We start from the raw sequence: 23,863 nt of genomic DNA, 5'->3' as shown, positions 1-23,863 counted from the left end.
GGATGGCAGTGCAGCTCAGTCCCGTGGAGTGCACATCCTGTGACATGTGGGAAGTCCTGAACGCTTCGCGCAGCCTAGACAACCCTGTGTGCAGGAGGTATCTCCAGCTTCAACTACTCGAGCTCCACGTTTTGGAGCTGGAGCAGCAGGTGGAGTCAGTAAGGTGCATCCACGAGGCTGAGAGCTACGTGGATAGCACGTTTCAGGAGGTAGTTACCCCGCAGCTTAAAGGTGTGCAGGTGGAGGGGAAGTGTGTGAGCACCAGACGTAGTAAGTGTGCTAGGCAGGTAATGCAGGAGCCCCCCCGTGAGTCCAACACGCTTTCAAACCAATATTCAATTCTGAGTATCGGTGAGGACGATGGTGCCTCTGGGAAGTACAGCCAGAGCCAATTCCAAGGCACCACGAGTGGCTCAGCTGCACGGGGGAAAGGACGAAGGACAAAAGAGTCCTCGTGATCGGAGATTCTGTAGTTAGAATCACACTGCTGGGCGTGTATTATAGACCCCCAAACAGTGGGAGGGAGATAGAGGAGCAAATATGTCGGCAAATAGCTGTGAAGTCCAAAATCCATCGGTTAGTAGTATTGGGGGATTTTAACTATCCAAATATTGATTAGGACAAATTTATTGTGAAGGGTATAGAGGATGCGGAATTCTTGAAATGCATTCAAGAGAACTTTTTTAGTCAGTATGTAGCAAGCCCAACACGAGAGGGGGCGGTCTTGGATTTAGTTTTGGTGAATGAAGCTGGGCAGGTTGAAGGGGTATTAGTGGGAGAGCACTTGGGTGCCTGTGACCATAATTCAGTCAGATTCAAGTTGGTTATGGATAAGGACCACGATAGGCCTGGATAAAAGTTCCGAATTTGGGAAAAGCTAATGTTGCTAAATTAAGGAGTGATTTGGCCACAGTGGACTGGAAACAGCTGCTTGTGGGTAAATCAGTGTCGGAACAGTGGGAGGCATTTAAGGAGGAGATCCGGAATGCTCAGGCCAAACATGTGCCCTTAAAGAAAAAGGCTGGGAAATATAATTCTAGAGCCTCCTGGATGCCTAGGGACTTATAGGGGAGAATTAAGAAAAAAAGGGATACTTATATCACATATCAATGGCTAAATACTATAGAATCATTCAAGGAACATAGAAAGTTAGGAGACAAAATTAAAAAGGATATTAGGAATGCTGAGAGAGAGCACGAGAAATTTTTGGCTCGTAAAAATAAGGAAAACTCTATGATATTCTATAAATATATTAAGAGTAAGAGGGTAACTAAAGAAAGGTTGGGGCCTATTAGAGACCATGAGAGTAATGTGTGTGTGGAGGCGGAAGATGTTGGGAGGGTTCTTAATGAATACTTTGCATCTATCTTCACAAAGGAAAGGGGCAATGCAGATACTGCTGTCGAGGAGGAGTGTGATATTCTGGATAAAATAAGTACAGTGAGAGAGGAGGTATTAAGGGCATTAGCAGCTTTGAAAGTAGATAAGTCTCCAGGCCCGGATGAAATGCATCCCAGGCTGTTGAGCAAAATAAAAGAGGAAATAACAGAGGCCTTGACCATCATTTTCCAGTCCTCTTTGGATCTGGGCATTGTGCCGGAGGATTGGAGGACTGCTAATGTAGTACCCTTGTTTAAGAAGGGAGAAAGGGATAGGCCGAGTAATTACAGGCCTGTCAGCCTAACCTCAGTGGTGGGAAAATTATTGGAAAAAATCCTGAAAGACAGGAGAAATCTGCATTTGGAAAGTCAAGGATTAATTAAGGACAGTCAGCACAGATTTGTTAAAGGAAGATCATGTCTGACTAACCTGATTGAAGTTTTTGAGGAGGTAACCAAGAGGGTCGATGAGGGTAGTTCATACGATGTAGTATATATGAACTTTAGCAAAGCTTTTGATAAGGTCCCACATGGTAGACTGGTCATAAAGGTTAAAGCCCATGGGATACAGGGCAAAGTGGCAAGTTGGATCTAAAACTGGCTTGGAGGTAGGAAACAAAGGGTAATGATTGATGGATGTTTTTGTGACAGGAAGGATGTTTCCAATGGGGTTCCACAGGACTCAGTCCTAGGTCCCTTGCTTTTTGTGGTATATATCAATGATTTAGATTTGAATATAGGAAGTATGTTTAAGAAGTTTGCAAACAACTCTAAAATTGATTGTGTGGTTGATGATGAAGAGGAAAGTCATGGGCTGCAGGAGGATATCAATCTACTAGTCAGGTGGGCAGAGCAGTGGCAAATGTAATTTAATTCAGAGAAGTGTGAGGTGATGCACTTTGGGAGGGCTAATAAGGGAAGGTTATACACATTAAGCGGTAGGCCACTTAATAGTGTAGATGAACAAAAGGACTTTGGAGTGCTTGTCCATGGATCCCTGAAAATAGCAGGCCAGGTGGTTAAGGTGGTTAAGAAGGCATACAGAATGCTTGCCTTTATTGGCCGAGGCATTGAATATAAGAGCAGGGAGGTTATGCCTAAATTGTATAATACATTGGTTAGACCACAGCTGCAGTATTGTGTGCAGTTCTGGTCGTCGTATTATAGGAAGGACGTGATTGCACTAGAGAGGATGCAGAGGAGATTTATTAGGATGCTGCCTGGAATGGAGAATCTTAGTTATGAGGACAGATTGGATAGGCTGGGTTTGTTCTCAATGGAACAGAGGAGGTTGAGAGGAGACCTCATTGAGGAGTACAAAATATTGAGGGGCCTGGATACAGTGGATAGTAAGGGTCTATTTTCATTGGTGGAGAGGTCTATTACGTGGGGGCATAGTTTTAATTTGGTTGGTGGAAGGTTTAGAGGGGATTTGAAGGGGAGCTTCTTTACTCAGAAGGTTGTGGGGATCTGGAACTCGCTGCCTGGAAGAGTGATGGATGCAGAAACCCTCACCACTTTTAAGAGATGGTTGGATGGGCACTTAAAGTGTAGTAACTTGCAGGGTTACAGACCTAGAGCTGGTAATTGGGATTAGATTGGATAACCTTTTGTTGGATGGTGCAGATATAATGGTATGTACTGCAGGGAATAGAATATAGCCAGGGTGATCTCCTGGATTAGGTTCGATCGCCTGGATGGATCGGAGAGGAATTTTCCCAGATTTTTTCTCCCTAAATTGGCCTGGGCTTTTGATTGGTTTTCTGCCTCTCCCAGGAGATCACATGGCTCCGGTTGGGGTGGAGTGTAGAATGTTTCAGTATAAGGGGTGTCGCAGTTGTGTGAGGCAGACTGGTTGGGCCGGGTGCTCTTTGCCTTTCCGTCATTGTTCATAGGTTTATATGTAACCTTTAGGGCTGCTGACCGAGGGCCGTGTGGCTCTTTGTCGGCCGGCGCGGACACAATGGGGCGAAATGGCCTCCTTCTGCTCTGTAAATTTCTATGTTTCTATATTTCTATGTTTCTACTCTTAACATGAGTTCTTAGGAGTCTGAACAGTCCAATATGAGGATCACAGTCTCTGTCACAGGTGGGGAAGATAGTTGTTGAGGGAAGGGGTGGGTGGGACTAGTTTTCCGCACACTCTTTCTGCTGCCTGCGCTTGATTTCTGCACGCTCTTGGAGACGAGACTCAAGATGCCCAGCGCCCTCCCGGATGCGCTTCCTTCACTGAGGACAGTCTTTGGCCAGGGTCTCCCAGGTGTCGGTGGGGATGTTGCACTTTATCAGGAAGGTTTTGCAGGTATGCTTGCAATGTTTCCGCTGCCCACCTTTGGCTCATTTGCCGTGAAGGAGTTCCGGGTAGAGCGCTTGCTTTGGGACACTTGTGTCTGGCGTATGGACTATGTGGCCTGCCCAGTGGAGCTGATCAAGCGTGGTCAGTGCTTCTATACTGGGAATGTTGGCCTGGTCGAGGACGCTAATGTTGGTGCGTCTGTCCTCCCAGGGTTTATGTAGGATCTTGCGGAAACATCGTTGGTGGTATTTCTCCAGCGACTTGAGGTGCCTACTGTACATGGTTCATGTCTCTGAGCCATACAGGAGGGCGGGTATTACTACAGCCCTGTAGACCATGAGCTTGGTGGCAGTTTTGAGGGACTGGTCTTCAAACACTCTTTTCCTCGTGGGTGACAAACTGATCCTTCTCGGTGACTTCAATGCCAGGGTCGGCAAGGACACAGCCCTCTGGGGAGGCGTGATTTGCAGAGAGTGGGTAGGGAAAGCCAACTCCAGCGGTACCCTACTCCTGACAAAATGTCTAGAACATGAACTTGTCATCACCAACAACTTATTCCGCCAGTGTGACAAATACAAGTCATTGTGGCAACAATCTCACTCCAAACACTGGCACCTGCTCGACTATGTCATCGCCCGAGTCAGGGATCGCAAGGATGTTATTCCTACATTGCAAAGAAAATAGAATCAGTAGTGAAGATAAAATCCCAGTGTGCTCATTTTCAGATTCAACGCAGTAAGATTTCAAATAAAGTGCAAGAATTTTACAGTGAAAAGATTTGGAAGTGTTACTTGTATTTTTGTCTTTAATTAAATTTTGTGGCGTCTGTCTCCCGTTCATGCCTCTGCTGAATAAGAAAGGAGGGTTTGACGTTGACCAGACTGCACTGCCCCTGATATTTGTGAGCTCATCCTTTATATTCAGTGGTTTCTCGCCCTTTGATGGGCTGCAGTGTAACGGATATCACGTTGGCCTCACACACGAAAGGTTCCCGGTGGATTTGTTTTCTCTCACTGAAAGTTATCCATTTATTGAAGTGAAATAAAGAGCAAATGTCCTTTGCCAGGAGAATAAATAGCAAATAAAAACAGCAAATGCTGGAAATCTCAGCAGGTCAGGCAGCATTTGCCAGGAAACTAAACTCACCTCCGATTGTTCATCCACAGCAAGTTTATGTTCCCGCCCGGATTGTTTAGCAGAATGGTTACTGAGGGACAATTGATACTTCAATAACTGAACTGTAAGACTTTCAGGAGCTTTAATCATCGATTACATTTTACACCCTATCTGACATAACACACTCTGCATTTTAGAAGATGGCTTTAAAATGTTCATTCTCATAAGACAAGGAACGGGGGTACTTTTGTTCAATTTAATTCACAGCAAATATATTCTAAAATGATGTTTCCACCCAGGCTCGAACTCGGGACCTTTTGTGTGTGAGACAAACGTGATAACCACTACACTACAGAAATTGCTGCTTAATTTCCAGCCCAGAGAGAAGTGTTAAGCCAGAAGGTGTAATTCTGAATCCCGTTCTGTGAAAAAATCATTTCACAAACATTTCTCTGACCGAAGCTGCACAAGTCAAAAATGTTCCTTTCAAAGTCGTTAAACTCCCAAATTAACGCAACCCCCGAATCTTCTGGATCAGAAAGCTCTAGTTGTGCCGACTCAATCCATAAATCACAAATAAAAACAGAATTGCTGGAAATCTCAGCTGGTCAGAAAGAGGGTTGGTGCTCGGGATCTTAACCACTCGACCACCAAGGAAAAATTACGATAATGGTATATATTTTATATATATATATCTATATTAATAGAATCATAGAATCAGAAAGTTTCAGCACAGAGTGAGGCCATTTCAGCCCATCGTGTCCCCGCCGGCTGACCAAGAGCTATCCAGCCTAATCCCACTTTCCAGCTCTCGGTCCAGAGCTCTGTCGGCTGTGGCACTTTAAGTGCACATCCACGTATCTTTTAAATGTGGTGAGGGTCCCTCCCTCTACCACCCTTTCAGGCATTGAGTTCCAGACCCCCACCACCCTCTGGGTGATGAAATGTCCCCTCATATCTCCTCTAAACCTCCCCCAATTACTTTAATTCTATGCCCCTTGGTTGTTGACCCCTCTGCCAAGGGAAACAGGACCTTCCTATCCATTCTATCCAGGCCCCTCAATTTTATACACCTCAATCCGGTCTCCGCTCAGATGCCTCTGTTGCAAAGAAAACAGATTCAGCATCTCCAAACTATCCTCATAGCCAAAATTCTCCAGTCCAGACAACATTCTAGGAAATCTCCTCTGCACCCTTTCCAGTGAAATCACATCTTTCCTGTAATGTGGTGACCAGAACTGCACGCAGTTCTCCAGCTGTGGTGTAGCCAGTGTTTTATACAGTTCAAGCATAACCTCCTTGCTCTTGTATTCCATGCCTTGACTAATAAAGGCAAGTATTCCATATGCCTTCTTAACCACATTAACTACCTGGCCTGCTACCTTCAGGGATCTGCAGACCTGCACTCCAAAGTCCCTTTATTCCTCTACACTTTTCAGTGTCGTACCATTTAATGTGTATTCCCTTCCCTTGTTAAACCTCCCCAAATGCATTACCTCACACTTATCCGGATTGAATTCCATTTGCCAAAGTTCTGCCCATCTGACCAGTACATTGATCATCATCATCATAGGCGGTCCCTCGATCGAGGACGATTTGCTTCCATGAGTTCACAGGTGTTTCGATGAAGGACCCGATGTTCCAGTCCTGAATCCAATTGAGGGGGTGGAAGATGCCTTTGTGTGGATTTTTTTAACGTGGGGTGACCGTTGCACATCAGCCACCACACGGGCTTGACAGATCTGGGTCTTGGTCCAGTGGCAAGGGTTAACCAAGACGACAGGAGACCAGCTCTGCTGCACGGACCTAGCGCACACATATCGCAGTGTGGGCTGGGCCCGTGCTGCCCCTGGGCCCTCGGCTCTTCTGGGCCCCGTCCCCTCATCTGTCGCACCTCCTCCACGATCTGTCGCCGCTCCTCCACCATAAAGATTCACCGCATCTCGCCACAAACACTCGCCGCTCATCCGCCCCGACCTTCCCACTCCTCTGTCCCTGGGCCCTGCCGATGTTCCTGCTCATGCTCCAAAATGATGACCAGGGTTTTAATGACGTCACCCAGACGCCCATCTCAAAAACGTCGGTATTTGTTTAAATACCTTAAAAATTTTAACATATATGTAATAAAGCTTGAAGCACCTCTCAGATGGGATTATGGTTTGTTGATCCAGATTCCAGAATCCATGGAGAGATGTTACCCGTGGTATAAGGTGGTGTGGCTGGATTCCGATGGACTGCATGGATAGCTTACCAACTTCGCTTGTTGTTTTAGTATCATCGCGCTGGTCCCTCGGAGAACAGTGTGAAGTGGTGGGAGGATCAATGTGGCCAGGATTCGTGTCCTGGTCAATATTTATCCCTCAATCAACATCACAGAGACAGATGATCTGGTCATCATCACACTGCTGCCTATAGGAGCCTGCCGTGTGCAAATTGGCGGCTGTGTCTCCCACACTACAAGAGTGACCGCACTTCAAAAAGTACTTCATTGGCTGCAAAGCGCCTTGAGACGTCCATTGATATCTTCCTGTAGTCCGCCACTTTCTTCTTCATTATCAACCACTCAGCCTGTTTTAGTGTCATCTGCAAACTTCTTACTCATACCCTCAACATTTAAGTCCAAGTCATTGATGTGTACCACAAAAAGCAAGGGACCCAGCACTGAGCCCTGCGGAACCCCACTGGTTCACAAAAACACCCATCAGCCATTATGCTTTGATTCCTGCCTCTGAACAAATTTTGGACCCAACTTGCACTTTGCCCTTGAATCCCATGGGCTTTTACATTCGTAACCAGTCTGCCAAGTGCGACCTTATCAAAAGCTTTGCTAAAGTGCATATACATTACATCATACCACTGCCCTTATCAACCCTCCTGGTTACCTCCTCGAAAAATGCAATGTGATTTGTTCGTCTCTCTGAAGATCTCTGTAAGCATTTTGTTTACGTTTAATCACAGTAATATCCGCAGTCAGGAGCTGAAAAGGAATTAATACCTAATACCGGCTTCAGGACAATCAGAATACTTCGTCACAGACAAGGCACCGGAAGGCTGGAAGGTAGATCACACCGGTTGCGGGAGAGCTGGTTGGTGGTGACATGGAAGTGTCTGCAGTGTGCGGGACCAGACTGCTTCCACACATACACAATGAATATCCCACCCTTTATTTGGGAAAAGTACAACTGAGAGTGGACAAGTTCCATCCCGGTCGGAGCAATCTGAAGCTTTAACTGACTGACACCCTGGTTTTGGATGTCTTGCAACAAATGTATGTTTCAGTCTCTGTGGCGCAATGGGTTCGTGCGTTTGGCTGTTAATTGAAAAGTTGGTGGTTGAAGCTCACCCAGGGATAAAGCCTTTAACTTTTTTTCCCCAAGGTTCCAGGTTGTCATTGTGCGTTTTGGCTGCATGAATATATTCCGCAAACATTGACAGCTGTGCTGTTATCCAGTGAGTTCCCACTCCAATACATTTCTGAGTTTTAAGTTCATGTAAAACGATGACAATTTTTTACATGGATCATGTTCCTCCATCCAGTCCACGAGAAATAAATGAAGTTATTGGGTTTCAAGAAACTGGTGGAAATTGATTCTATTGATCCAGATATAGAACTGGAACTTCGGTCTCAAGTGCTCCTCCTATCAAGAATAGGCACACACACAATCAATGGTTTTACAACTGAGTCATAAACACTTACAACCTTCAACCATTCTCATAAAATACAGCGTGTAAATGAGATCGGGATAAAAGTTCATCACATGTAAAGAGAAAATGAATGATTGAAGATACCACTGTCCCTTAGTAACTATGTTATTATTTCTTTTATTCTGAAAAATGCTATCGGTTAATTAATGGTGATTAAAATAATTCTTATTTTTTCACATTAGCTGCATGTCGTCAATTTTATAAGGTTTGAATTTAAAAACAGTGTTACAAAAGTTACTGACCTGGAATCAAAGCTGTTTTTCGGTGGTATAAGGAGTGGTTGTACCCAATCATTTAAAGGTGATTTCAAAGAACCATGTGGCGTTAAATTCAGATCATGGTTACAATGTGTTTGGGTGTGAAACAAGTGGATTGAAAAGGACAATAATGACACCAAGCATTACGATGCAGCGATGCAGCAATGCAGCATTCCCTGGTGGTCCAGTGATTAGGATTCGGCGCTCTCACCACCGTGGCCCTGGGTCGATTTCCGGCCAGGGAAATTGCACTTCCATCAAAATTAAAACCTTATAAGAAAGAGTTACATGCATCTCATGTGGAAAAAAAGATTCATTGATTTAAACATCATTATTTAATCCATTGTAGAACTTCAATCATTTATTTTGCCCTGAGTACGTGAGGAACGTTTATCCCAACCTCATTGTATTTTAGGAGCATGGTCCAGCCCCGGTATCTCCACCTGTGAAAGTAGGAAACTGCTGGAAATACACAACAGGACGGGTAGCCTTTGACAAACAATTAAACCCAGGTTACAGACTCCCTTCCTTCTCCTGTACTTTGCGGGACACTTGTTCCCGTTTAATTTTACAGACTGACTGAGTTCACTAACCGCGGGGAGAGAGTAGGTGTCTCCGCGGCCCCACTGTGCTAACATGGAAGATAACACGATGGGGATGTGGGGTGGTGGGTGGGGATCAGTGACATGTTTGTGTAAAGGGCAGTGGAGGAGAAGGATTGACAGTTGTCAGTGAGGGACAGAAGTTGTTTAAGGTGAGCCAACACATTCCCGATCAGCACAGAAGGTATTCACTGGTCAGCTGCCCTCTGCTGTACTTCTGGTCAGAGCGGTTTCCGCAGTGGAGCCGTTATCACGTTTGCTTTCCACGCGAAAGGATCCCGTGCAGGAAGATTATGTTTAAACTTGCTGTGGATGAACAGCCATGGGCGAGTTTATTCTCCTGTCAAAAGGGCGACAGTGGCTTCTCCCTTATTCTTTAATTGCTCTTTATTTCACTTCACTAAATAGATACATTTGAGTGAGAGAAATTGTTCCAGAGTGTCGCACACTTCATCTTTTGTTCCCTTATAAAAAAATAAAATGAGGCCGGGGGAATAAATACAGAAAACAAAGCAGAGGGATAGAGACAAGAGGAAGAGAGAAGGGGAAATACTGTCCCCACCCAGAACTAATGCAGAAACCCCTCTGCTGCGCTCGGGGTGGCCACCTGCAGCCTGGATACACTAACGTCCCAACAGCTCATTGACTGTCGGAGTGGGACCGTGCGGCGCTTCAGAAGACAGGTCGAAAAAGCAAAGTCACTGATTCGATCCCATGTGTTCCTTCTGCCAAGATTAGCTACACACAAAAAATGCTTTTATAAAAGTTACACCTTATCTCCAGGTTTGTCAAAAAGTTAGCTCGTTGGTCAAGGGGTATGATTCTCGTTTCTGGCTTGTTAATTGAAATTTGCGAGAGATCGCGGCCAAGCCCATTATTCTGCCGCGAATTTTGCAATTACATCGAACTTTTGCAAAGAAGGACTTGCATTTCTGCAGTGCCTTTCAGGAACTCATGTCGCCCCAAAGCGCTTTACAGCCGTTGAGTTATGTTTGAAGTGTTGTCGTGTGGGGAAAGATGTGCCCAAATCACCCCACACGAACCTCAACTCTTTGCGAAGGAGTTTGGTGCAAATAATCAGGTGCCTCAGGGAATTGGACTTTCTTTGAATGAGTTCTGCTTGTACCTGCATTCAAGCTTGAAACAGCAACTGGGCTTCCATCTCACAGGAGCAGCGTGTCGTGGTTAGCGAGTAGGTGACGAGGTTTGGGGTTGATGTGCATCACTTTCAATCTTTGAAATTTCACCAAGCGAAGATATGATGAATCCAACTGTCCCTGTAAGCATTTTGTTTGGGTTTAATCACAGGAATATCCGCAGTCAGGAGATGAAAAGGAATTAAAACATAAGACCGGCTTTGGGCCAATCGGAATACTTTGTCACAGACAAGGCACCGGAAGGCTGGAAGGTAGATCACACCGGTTGTGGGAGAGCTGGTTGGCGGTGACATGGAAGTGTCTGCAGTGTGCGGGACCAGACTGCTTCCACACATCCACAATGAATGTCCCTCCATTTATTTGGGAAAACTACAACTGAGAGTGGACAAGTTCCATACCGGTCGGAGCAATCTGAAGCTTTAACTGACTGACACCCTGGTTTGGGAAGTCTTGCAATGTACATTTAATTTAGTCTCTGTGGCGCAATCGGTTGGTGCGTTTGGCTATTAACCAAAAAGTTGGTGGTTTGATCCCACCCAGGGGCGAAGCCTTTAACTGTTTTTTCCCCGACGATTCGGTGCCTCACAGTTCCAGGTTGTCATTGTGCGTTTTGGCTGCACGAATATATTCCGCAAACATTGCCAGCTGTGCTGTTATCCAGTGAGTTCCCACTCCAATACTTTTAGGAACATTAATTTCATGTAATCACAATTTTTTACATGGATCATGTTCCTCCATTCAGTCCACCAGAAATAAATTATGTTATTGGGTTTAAAGGAACTGGTGGAAATTGTCTGACCTATCGTTATGGCTTTGCTCAGATTCTGAGTTTCAACAGTCAACAGTTTGCGAAGGATTACCTCATGGCCAATGCCAAGCACAAAAAGTCTCTCAGCATTCGTTTTGGAATCCGTCAAATTTGCAATGTCCTGCGATGCGCCTTAATTCAACGACATAGCTCGCCACTTCCTGGCCTTCTGACCGTTGGCACGTGTAGAACCGATACCTCGCCATCAGAACGCTTTCTTTAGGATTTAGATGCTCGCAGACCAGCGTACACGTTTCTTCATAGGATTTAGTTGTTGGTGTCACCAGAGCTAGAAGATTCTTCATGAGGCCATAGGTTGCTGCCCCACAGACGGTAAGGAGGATCGCCCTTCATTTGGCAGCGTTCTCGTCCCCTTCCAGCTCATTGGCCACGAAGTATTGGTCGAGTCTCTCCACGAAGGCTTCGCAATTGTCCACTTCTGAGAACTTCTCCAGGATACCAACTGTTCCTTGCATTTTTGCGTGGTTGTTCATTGTCTCGTCGCCAATTGATACACTGATAATAAAGGATGAAACTTAGTATTGTGAACAATGAGTAAGTGTGACCTTAGCTCCTGTAGTAAGACTCCAGAGTGCAGGTACCTCATGGGATCCCTTGGGACTCCAACAGGTAGGCCCTCTGGTGGTGGTGTGATACAGGTTGCCAATGGTTAAATACATAACACAAGGTGTGTGGAAATCAACCATCAAAAGCCCTGTCATTAACCACAGGGGTTTCCTGCAATTTTCTGATCGCAAAGCGCTTTCAGTCCTTGTCCGTAAAATTGCAGAGGCGGAAATTGGGGAGTTTAATGACTTTGAAAGGAGAACATTGTTGTTTGGTGCAGTTCAGGTCAGAGAAATGTTTGTGAAAGGAACTTTTTGCAGAGAGAGGGTTTCAGCAATCTCTATTCGCATTTATTTCATTCTGTGAAACAGCACGATCAGTTTATACCAGCAGATCTAAGTTGCATTTGAAACCCGCAAACAACTTATTAATTATTCGCTTTTCCCCAGTTCCAGAGCTCAGAGGGTTATTGTCCATCCCTGGGATGCAAGCTACCTCAGACCCGGGCAAAAGCGCCCCGTGCACCGAGCACAGGCTCAGGAAAACCCCGGGGGAGAGAGTATCCCGGTCACTGGGCCTTCCAGCAACGCTGAACAAGCGCCCGGTCTGAAACGTTCCAGAGTAATAACTTGCAACTTCAGCATCGAACAGTAAGGACGGCCGAGTTATCTCAGGCGCTGCTTTCATTATTTGATTAAATTATCAACTGTCCCTCAGTTCGCAATCTTTTCATTGTGCAAAAGAAGATCATGGGTTCATTAATGATGTTTTCCTCTGAAAGCAACATAAAAGTTTCAGGAAAAGTAATCACCCAATGTTGGGGCTCGATCCCACCACCCTGCAAGTAAGAGTCTCATGCTCTACCGACTGGGCTAGCCAGGCTTCGTAACATTTACCCTGTCAATCCCTTTCAGAATATTGTCCGTCAATGTGATCACCTCTCATTCTTCTAAACTCCAGAGAGTATCGGCATATTCTACACAATCTCTCACCATAGGACAGTCCTCTCATCCCAGGAATCAATCTGGTGAACCTCTGTTGTACCACCTCCAAGGCAAATATATCCTTCCTCAGATAAGTGGACCAAAACTGTGTGCAGTACTCCAGGTGTGGTCTCACCAGGGCCCTGTACAATTGTAGCAAGATTTCCTTACTCTTGTACTGTGGGCTATATATTAGGTACTATGGGCCGAATATCCTGTTTTTCCTCTGATTCTCCAGTTGTATGAAAAGGTATTAAATTTGACAGTCGCTCAGCAAACATATTTGTATTTCCTTCAGTGTGCAACACATGTGGGTGGATTAATGATGATTGAAACAATTATTCAGTATTTCGCAGATTTGAATTATTTTTGTCAACTTGCTCTGTAAAAATGCTTTCCCTGACATGGAATCAAACCCAGACCACGGCAGTGAGAGCACCAAATCCTAACCACTAGACTACCAGGGAACACTGCTTGCAGCCTCTGCGATAGCTTTAAATATAGTCAGCTTACAATCACAGCTGAGAATTGTGCGGTGACACGGGGTGTAACTGGATTTGCTGGGAGCAGCGTGGAGGCCCCGACCTGCGTGAGAACACCAGCGGCAGGTCGGGGCCATAAAAGGAGCGGTGAGCGGCGGCCTGGGAGCAGCGTGGTGGTGTACCACGGCAAGGTACAGCGCGAGCTGGTGCAGGAGGGCGACGGCAGCGAAGTGTGATGTCATCAAAGTCCAGGTCGGTGATTGGAGCATGGGCAGGTACAGCAGGAGCAGTGAGAGACTGTGGAGGGATGTGATCGGGGCCCAGGGGCGGCGTGAGTTCAGGGCCAGGGGCCCAGGGTCAGCACGGGCCCAGCCCACACTGTGATATGTGTGGGCACTGGGTCCATGCAGCAGAGCTGGTCTCCAGTCGTCTTGGATAACACTTGCCACTGGACCAAGACCTCGCTCTGTCAGCCCATGTGATGGCTGGTGTGCAACGGCCACCACACGTTAAAAAAATCCACGCACAGGTATCTTCCACCCTTCAACATGCAGTTCGGGACCTGGAATATTAGGTCCATCATTGAAACACCTGTGAACTCATCCTTTTTTGGCGTGGAAGCAAGTCATCCTCGCTTTGAGGGACTGCCTATGATGATGATGAACTGGATTTTCTGCAGTCCGCGGGCAGCAGGTGATGAAAGCGGGCGTGAGAGGGTGAGTGACAGGTGGGCACTGCTTCTGATGCTGTCTGACCCACGGTGGGAGTGGCCGGGGATTTTAAAGCCCTTTCATTGCACCAATGCAGGGTAAATGAAACTGTGTTTCAGGAACCTTCATGTATACAAACATGGGCACTCTGCTCTGTAGACCTCGTGGTGCAACGGTAGTGTGTCTGACTCCAGATCAGAAGGCTGCGTGTTTATATCACGTTGGGATCACTGTACTTTTCCATATTGTTCTTCCGCAATTGAGATTTACTTTGCTGTATCACAATTTACTTTCCCACCCATCTTTGTACCATCAGCAAACTTGGCTCCATTACACTCGGTCCCTGTATCCCTGGGATAGGGGAGGGAAGACACACCGGAGAAGTGTGAACTTGTGGACCGGAGAAGTTGCAGCTGCTGGAGCTGTGCGTTTTATCGGGGAGGGACGGGGGGAGAGCCCTCCGAGCGACCGGAGAAGCTGAGAAGCTGCTGTGCTTTTCATCGGGTTTGACACTGTTTAAAAATAGCAGAGTGCCAAGTTTTCTCTCCCTACTGCCCATGTGCGAAGGTGCCGGCAGTGTTTTCGGCGCAGGCATTTGGCTCCGCCCCCCACTTCACCATCGACACCACGCCAGGACTCCGGGGACTGTACACAGCGGCCAGGATGGGGCGAGTTTTTCCCCGAGCCGTTTCCAGCGCGCAAAGTCAGTGCGCTTGAGGTCAGTGCGCCGACAAAACTGCTTGGGGAAAATCTAGTCCTTGAAGAGTAAGGAGTACACTGAAGGAAATACAAATATGTTTCCCGAGCAACTGTCAAATTTTAATAACTTTTTATACAACCGTCGAATCAGCAAAAAAACAGGGCACTCGCCCCATAGTACCTAATATATAGCCCACAGTACAAGAGTAAGGAAGTCTTGCTACAATTGTACAGGGCCCTGGTGAGACCACACCTGGAGTACTGCGCACAGTTTTGGTCTCCTTATTTAAGGAAGGAAATATTTGCCTGGGAGGTGGTACAACAGAGATTCACCAGATTGATTCCTGGGATGAGAGGACTGTCTTAAGTTGAGAGATTGTGCAGAATGGGCCGATACTCTCCGGAGTTTAGAAGAATGAGAGGTGATCTCATTGAAACACACAATATTCTGAAGGGGATTGACAGGGTAGATGCTGAGAGGTTGTTTCCCCCGGGCTGGAGTGTCTCGAACCCGGGGGCACAGTCTCAGGTTAAGGGATTGGCCATTTAAGACAGAGATGAGGAGGAATTTCTTTACTCAGAGGGTTATGAATCTGTGGAATTCTCTGCCCCACAGGCCTGTGGATGCTGAGTCTCTGAATATATTCAAGGCTGCGTTAGATAGATTTTTGGAGTCTCGGGGAATCAAGGGATCAGGAGATCGAGCGGGAAAGTGGAGTTGAGATCAACGATCAGTCATGATCTTATTGAATGGCGGAGCAGGCTTGAGGGGCCGTATGGCCTACTACTGCTCCGATTTCTTATGTTGTTACCTGTGCTGGCTCTGTGAAAGAAATTTCCAATTAGTCCCATTCCCCAGCACCCTGCAAATGTTTCTTTTTCAACGATATTTCCCTTTGGAAAGTTAATATTAAATCTGCTTCCAAAACCCTGTGAGGCAGAAAAATATTCACATTAATTTTATACAGTCCCATTTTAAACAGGCTTTGCAAGTCATGAATTATTATCCCTTCCCATTTTACACACAACATTTTAGGACATTGCTTTAAAATGTTTGGTGCCTGTGACACCAGCCATTGTTAGATTTAGTCACACACCATCCGACTTGGAAATATATCGGTCGTTCCTTCATCGTCACTGGGTTAAAAGCCGAGAACTCCCTCCCGAACAGCTCTGTGGGAGCACCTTCACCACACGGACTGCAGCGGTTCAAGATGATGCTCACCACTATTGTGTTCCTCACACAGATGAGGCTGCACACAGAGAGATTAAAGTAACAGTGACCTCAGTCTTTAATAAGACATTCCAGTATGAGGAACAGGCCTCAGGGGCCGGCTTATATATAGTGCTCCCAAGGGATGCTGGGATCCCTTGGGACTTCAGGGGATGAGCTCCCTGGTGGCGGAACATGGGAGTGCATGCTTTACAGATACACAACATCACTCCCTCCGCAAAGTCAAAGTGAAAAGTATTTACAAGGTGAGGCGGTCGGGAGCCTTTCTTTCCCTGGTGGACCGCCTCGGTACAAATGTCTGTTCTAGTGTGTTGGCTGTGCCCTCGCTGGGCTGGCGTGTTGTTAGCCCTGCAGGGCTGCTGGGTGAGCCTGGCCTTGCTGGGCTGTTGGGCGTGATGGGTTCGATTTCCTGGTCCGGCATGGTGTCGTTGATCCTTTGGGTGTGTGTTGTGGGCTCGAAAAAGGTGGTGTCTGCTCTGGGTTGTTCAGGGCAGTCTGTGAACCGCAGCCTCGTTTGTTCCAGGTGCTTTCTGCAAATTTGTCCATTGTCCAGTTTGATGACAAACACCCTATTCCCTTCTTTCGCTATCACCGTGCCTGCGATCCACTTGGAACCATGTCCATAGATTAGCAAATACACAGGGTCATTCAGATCAATTTCCCGTGACACAGTGGCGCGACCATCGTTTACATTTTGCTGCTGCCACCTGCTCTCTACCTGATCATGCAGGTTGGGGTGAACCAGCGAGAGTCTGGTTTTAAGTGTCCTTTTCATGAGTAGCTCAGCCGGGGGCACCCCTGTGAACGAGTGGGGTCTCGTGCGGTAGCTGAGCAGTACTCGCGACAGGCGGGTTTGGAGTGAGCCTTCTGTGACTCGTTTAAGGCTCTGTTTGATGGTTTATACTGCCCACTCTGCCTGCGTATTGGAGGCTGGTTTAAACGGGGCCGAGGTGACATGTTTGATCCCGTTGCGGGTCATGAATTATTTAAATTCGACACTGGTGAAACATGGACCGTTGTCAATGACCAGTAGGTCAGGCAGTCCGTGGGTGGCAAACATGGCCCTCAGGCTTTCAATGGTGGCGGTGGCGGTGCTTCCCAACATTGTTTCACATTTAATCCATTTTGAAAAAGCATCCACCACCACCAGGAACATTTTACCGAGAAACGGGCCCGCATAGTCGACATGGATCCTCGACCATGGTCTCGAGGGCCAGGACCACAAACTTAGTGGTGCCTCTCTGGGCGCGTTGTTCAACTGAGCACATATGCTGCATTGCCATACACAGGACTCGAAGTCAGAGTCGATACCGGGCCACCACACGTGGGATCTGGCTATCGCTTTCATCAATACTATACCCGGGTGTGTGCTGTGGAGATCCGAGATGAATGTCTCCCTGCCCTTTTTTGGAGGCACTACGCGGTTACCCAACAACAGGCAATCTGCCTGAATGGACAGCTCGTCCTTTCGCCGCTGGAACGGCTTGATTAGCTCTTGCATTTCAACGGGGATGCTGGCCCTGCTCCCATGCGGTACACAGTTTTTTATTACGGACAGCAGAGAATCTTGGCGGGTTGTGACAGGTGATTTATAATTTCCAAACGCTTCCATGACCATCAACACGTCTGCGGGCTACGCCAACATCAACAAGTTTGCAGGCTGCACCATTTCCACCCCTGTGGTGGGCAATAGTAGCCGACTGACAGCATTCGCACAGTTCTTGGTGCCTGGCCTGTGGCGGATGGTATAGTTAGAGGCTGATAGCACGAGTGCCCACCTTTGTATGCGGGCTGAGGCATTAGTATTTATCCCCTTGTTTTCAGTGAACAGGGATGTGAGGGGCTTGTGATCGGTTTCCAGCTCAAATTTGAGGCCAAACAGATGCGGATGCATTTTCTTTACCACCAACACACACACTAATGCCTCTTTCTCAATCAAACTGTAGGCCCTCTCGGCCTTAGACAAGCTCCTGGAATAATAGGCGACAGGTTGCAACTTCCCCGCAACATTAGCTTGTTGTAATACATACCCGAATCCGTATAACGACGCTTCACTTGCTTGCACAAGTCTTTGACATGGGTTATACAATACAAGCAGCTTGTTGGAGCATAAAATGTTTCTGGCTTTCTCAAAAGCAATTGTCTTTTTCCCCATACCCAGTTCTCACCTTTGCGCAATAACACATGTAGGGGCTCTAAAAGGGTGCTTAACCCTGGTAGGAAGTTACCAAAATAGTTGAGGAGGCCCAGAAACGGCCGCAGCTCCATGACGTTCTGTGGCCTGGACGCGTTCCTGATAGCCTCTGCCTTGGCGTCTGTGGGGCGAATGCCATCTGCTGCGAACTTTCTCCCCAAATACTCCGCTTCTGTTGCCATGAAGACACATTTCAACCTCTTCAGCCACAGCCCTTCGCGATCCAGTCGCTGGAGGACCTCCTCCAGGTTTTGTAGGTGCTCAGCGGTGTTCCGACCCATGACCAATATGTTGTCCTGAAAGACCACTGTGCGTGGTACGGACTTGAGTAGGCTCTCCATGTTTCTCTGGAAGATCGCTGCAGCCGACCGAATTCCAAACGGGCATCTGTTGTAGATGAACAGTACCTTGTGCGTGTTGATGCAGGTGAGGCTCTTCGAAGACTCCTCCAGCTCCTGCGTCATGTAAACCAAAGTCAGGTCGAGCTTGGTGAACGTCTTGCCTCCTGCCAGCATCGCAATTAGGTCGTCTGCCTTAGGTAGCGGGTATTGGTCCTGTAGCGAGAAACGATTAATAGTTACTTTATAATCGCCGCAAATCCTGACTGTGCCATCACTTTTGAATACTGGAACAATTGGGCTGGCCCACTCGCTGAATTCCACTGGGGAGATGATGCCCTCGAGTTGCAGCCTGTCCAGCTCGATTTCCACTCTCTTCCTCATCATGTGAGGTACTGCTCGCGCCTTGTGGTGAATGGGTCGTGCCTCTGGGACCAAGTGGATCCGCAACTTCGCCCCGGAAAAGTTTCCAAATCCTGGCTCAAAAAGGGAAGGAAATTTTTTAAGAACCTGGAGACATGAGGCCTCATCGACATGTGATAGCGCTCAGATGTCATCCCAGTTCCAGCGGATTTTGCCCAGCCAGCTCCTTCCAAGCACTGTGAGGTCATCGCCCGGGACAATCCAGAGTGGCAGTACATGCACCATGCCCTCGTAGGTGACCTTGACCATGGCGCTGCCCAGGACAGTGATAAGCTCTTTGGTGTATGTTCTCAGTTTCGTGTGGATGGGGCTCAGGGCTGAACTGAATGCCTTGTTGTATCACAGTCTCTCAAACATCTTTTTACTCATGATGGATTGGCTGGCGCCAGTGTCCAGTTCCATGGTTACGGCTAAGCAATTCAATTTTACGTGCAGCATAATAGGTGGACATTTCGTCAAAAATGTGTGCACCACGTGTACTTCAGCATCTGCCTCCTCTCTCGAAGGCTCTAAATTGCTTTGATCCACCATGGACCGATCTTCCTCCGCCACGTGGTGGTTAGCAGGTTTTGCAGAGCTTGCAGCTCGTTTGCAAGCTCATTGGAGGTGTTCCATTGTTCCACAGCACTTGCAAACATACCCTTTGAAGCGTCATGAATAGGCTGAATGGAAGCCAACAAGCTGTGAATTGCCTTGCATTTATTCTTTGTTGGGGACTCTGAGTCATCTGGATCACCTGAGGCCTGCTGGCAGTTACAAACTCGTGGGTTCTGCCCTGTACATTTCTGCTCGCAAACACAGTCCCATTTAATTTATGAACATTGCTAGCACTTGTGTGCTGAGAGATTTGTTGGGTGCTATCACTGGTGGACATAAACGCCTGTACTGTCGCAATGGCCTTATTGAGGGTCGGTGTCTCTACAGTCAAAATTTTTCGTAGGATGGTCTCTTGGCCAATGCCCAGTACAAAAAAGTCTCTGAGCATTTGCTTCGGGCAGCCATCAAACTCACATTGTCCTGCAAGTTGCATTAGCTCGGCGACGTAGCTCGCCACTTCCTGACCGTCAGATCGCTGGCACGTGGAGAACCGATACCTCTCCATCAGCACGCTCTCCCTCAGGTTAAGATGCTCCCGAACCACGGTACACAGCTCCTCATATGACTTATCTGTGGATTTCACCGGAGCCAGAAGATTCTTCATGAGGCTGTAGGTCGGTGCCCCACAGACTGTGAGGAGGGCCGCTCTCCTTTTTGCAGCGCTTCCTTCTCCATCCAGCTCGTTGGCTACAAAGTACTGGTCTAGCCGTTCGACATTGGCTTCCCAGTCCTCACCCTCCGAGAACTTCTCCAGGATGCCCACAGTTTGCTGCATCCTTGCATTGGATTCGTATTCTCGTCGCCAGTTATTGTGTTCCTAAAACAGATGAGGCTGCACACAGGGAGGTTAAAGTAACAGTGACCTCAGTCTTTAATAAGACACTCCAGAGTGAGGAACAGGCCTTGGGGGCCGGCTTATATACAGTGCTCCAAAGGGATGCTGGGATCCCTTGGGACTTCAAGGGATGAGCTCCCTGGTGGCGGAACATGGGAGTGCATGCTTTACAGATACATAACAACCACCAGCTTCTCAAGGGCAATTAAGGTTGGGCAATAAATTCTGGCCTTGCCAGTGACACCTTGATCCTGTGAACTCATATAAAAAAACACTATTTTAGGAGTCTGGTTCAAAATATTAATTGCTGACGACACCAGGAATCTGGGGCAACTTTTGTCAAATTGGGCTCAAAACTGGAGCGGTAATTCCTACCGTGCACAGATAATAGAATCAGTATTGAAGGTAAAATCACATGGTGCTCATTTTCAGAATCAATGCAGTAAGATTTGAAATAAAGTGAAGGAATTTTATGGTGAAAGAATTTGGAAATTAAATGTGACTTGTACTTCGGTCTTTAATTAAACTTTGTGGCGTCTGTCTGCCATTCATGTCTCTGTTGAATAAGGAAGGAGGGGTTTGACATTGACCAGACTGCACTGCTCCTGATATTTGTGAGCTCATCGGTTATAATGAGATGTTTTTACCCATTGGTCAGTGCCAACTTTCGCTCAGCTGTTACTTCGTAATATCAACTTTGTGAAAAGTTTGAATTGGTCTTAATGCAGTCACTGCCTGGTGTTTTTGTTGTCATTGCAATCCCCTTCTTTCACACTGAAACAAATCGTAACCGTGTTTTTAAATTAGCAGTGTGAGATATTTAGAGAGCATCTTTAAATGCTTCACAAAACCATTCTGATCCCTTCAGCTTCCCGGGTTCGATTCCCAGTTAGGGAAGAAATTTTGCTCCCACCGTTTTTAAATAAAGTGAAGTAATTTAACTAATTTACATAGATGACCCAAAGCACTTCAGAGTGGTATCAAAATAAATGAGTTAGTAATTAGAAATAAGGAATGTCAGAAGTTGGATTTGAGTTTCTGGATGGAGTATAAATAACCCTCTGTGCACTGGAACTGGGAAGGGTGAATAATGAATGAGTTGTTTCCGGGTTTGAAATGCGGCTTAGATCTGCTGGTATTAACCGATAGCATTGTTGAGCAGAATGAAAGAAATGCTAACATGATCACTGAGGGTCAGTCGAAACTTCAACAACTTCATTTTAATAATTTGTGAAACTTTAATCATTGAGGAAGTTTTATTCCCTTTCTGATTTTACACAGTCTGTATTTTAGGAGACTGGTTTTAAATGTTCTTCATGGAATCAGAGAAGTTTGCAACACAGAAGGAGGCCATTGTCACATGAGCAATGAACATTTAAAACCAGTTTTTGTTTCAATAATAATGTTACCGGCCGGGCTTGAACCGGGGACTTTTCGCGTGTGAGGCAAACGTGATAACCGCTACACTACGGAAACTGCTGCCTAGTGCAGTGCCCAGAGAGAAGTGTTCAGCGACAAGCTGAAATGCTGAATCCCTTTTTCTGAAAAAATTCCTTTCACAAACATTTCTCTGACCGAAACGGCACAAAACATAAATGTTCCTTTCAAATGTGCCAATTATTTTCGTTAAACTTTTATTTTGCTTTCATGGGATAACATAATTAATGATTTGATAATTTTCTTTTGCACAATGAAAGAAATACTAACTGAGGGAAAGTCACTACGTCAATAATTTGTTCTGTGCTCTGCATGTTTGTAATGTCGCCAAGTTTGCTGATGATACAAAGATAGGTGGGAAAGCAAGTTGTGAGGAGGACACAAACAATCTGCAAAGCGATATTGATAGGCTCAGTGGGTGGGCAGAAATTTGTCAGATGGAGTATAATGTGGGAAATGTGAGGTTATCCACTGTGGTAGCAATAATAAAAAAGCAAATAATGATTTAAATGGGGAGAGATTACGAAATGCTGCGGTGCAGAGGGGCCTGGGGGTCATTGTACATGAAACACAAAAGGTTAGTATGCAGAAACATCCTCTCTGCATCCACCTTGTCAAGCCCCCTCATAATCTTACACGTTTCCATAAGATCACCTCTCAATCTTCTGAATTCCAATAAGTAGAGGCACAACCGACTCAACCTTTTCTCATAAGTTAGCCCCCTCATCTCCGGAATCAACCTAGTGAACCTTCTCTGAACTGCCTCCAAAGCATCTATATCCTTTCTTAAATATGGAAACCAAAACTGCACGCAGTGTTCCAGGTCTGGCCTCACCAATACCCTGTATAACTGCAGCAAGACTTCTTTGTTTTATACTCCATCCCCTTTGCAATAAAGGCCAAGATTCCATTGGCCTTCCTGATCACTTGCTGTACCTGCATACTAACCTTTTGTGTTTCATGCACAAGTACCCCCAGATCCCGCTGTACTGCAGCACTGTGCAATTTTTCTCCTTTTAACTAATAACTTGTTCTTTGATTTTTTCTGCCAAAATGCATAACCTTGCACTTTCCAACATTATACACGATCTGCCAAATTTTTCGCCACTCACTTAACCTGGCTATGTCTTTTTGCAGATTTTTTGTGTCCTCCTCACACATTGCTTTTCCTCCCATCTTTGTATCATCAGCAAACTTGGCTACATTACACTCGGTCCCTTCATCCAAGTCGTTAATAAAGATTGTGAACAGTTGGGGTCCCAGCACTGATCCCTGCAGCACCCCACTAGTTACTGATTGCCAACCAGAGAATTAACCATTTATCCCGACTTTTTGTTTTCTGTTAGTTAGCCAATCCTCTATTCATGCTACTATATTACCCCCAACCCTGGGAACTTTTATCTTGTGCAGTAATCTTTTATGTGGTACCTTGTCAAAATGCCTTCTGGAAGTCCAAATACACCACATCCACTGGTTCCCCTTTATCCACCCTGTTCATTACACCCTCAAAGAATTCCAGCAAATTTGTCAAACATGACTTCCCTTTCATAAATCCATGCAGACTCTGCCTGACTGAATTATTGTTTTCCAAAAGTCGGAGGAGCAGTGACCGGAGGAGGTGTGAGCAGCGGCCTATAAAGGCCCAGCGGGAGTCCGGGGATCGGCGGCAGTCGGAGGAGCAGCGGCTGGAGGAGCAGCGAGCAGCGAGCTACAGCTGGTGCAGGGTCAAAAGTAAGAAAGAAGTCAAAAGTTATCAAAGGGTGACGTCACAGTCAAGCGGGTAAGTGATTGGCTGGTTGAGTGGTGAGTAGTTTTCTGTTTCTTTGATTTCTTCTTGTTCTTAGCAGCAAGGAAACTTTGGAATTGTTGCCAAATTAAGTCAATCTAATGGTTAAGTCATAGCAGGAGAGCTCGGACACATGTCATGCTCCTCCTGTGCTATGTGGGAAGTCAGGGACGCTTCCAGTGTCCCTGATGACTACATGTGCAGCAAGTGTATCCATCTGCAGCTCCTGACAGGCCACATTGCGGCACTGGAGCTGCG

General features: G+C 46.5%; 2 non-coding genes across 2 annotated transcripts; both read right to left on the bottom strand.

Annotated features, from left to right (window-relative positions):
• Window positions 1–5,077: 5,077 nt before the first annotated feature.
• trnav-cac (transfer RNA valine (anticodon CAC)) lies at window positions 5,078–5,150 on the bottom strand. The gene has a single exon. It is a non-coding gene; the product is annotated as a tRNA-Val (tRNA).
• Window positions 5,151–21,785: 16,635 nt separating this feature from the next.
• On the bottom strand, window positions 21,786–21,858 carry trnav-cac (transfer RNA valine (anticodon CAC)). Its single transcript has one exon. It is a non-coding gene; the product is annotated as a tRNA-Val (tRNA).
• Between the last annotated feature and the right edge of the window lie 2,005 nt (window positions 21,859–23,863).

This window comes from Pristiophorus japonicus, unplaced genomic scaffold (genome assembly GCF_044704955.1).
Source record: "Pristiophorus japonicus isolate sPriJap1 unplaced genomic scaffold, sPriJap1.hap1 HAP1_SCAFFOLD_296, whole genome shotgun sequence".
NCBI classification, from domain to species: Eukaryota; Metazoa; Chordata; class Chondrichthyes; family Pristiophoridae; genus Pristiophorus; species Pristiophorus japonicus.
This window is presented reverse-complemented; position numbering and strand designations above follow the sequence as displayed.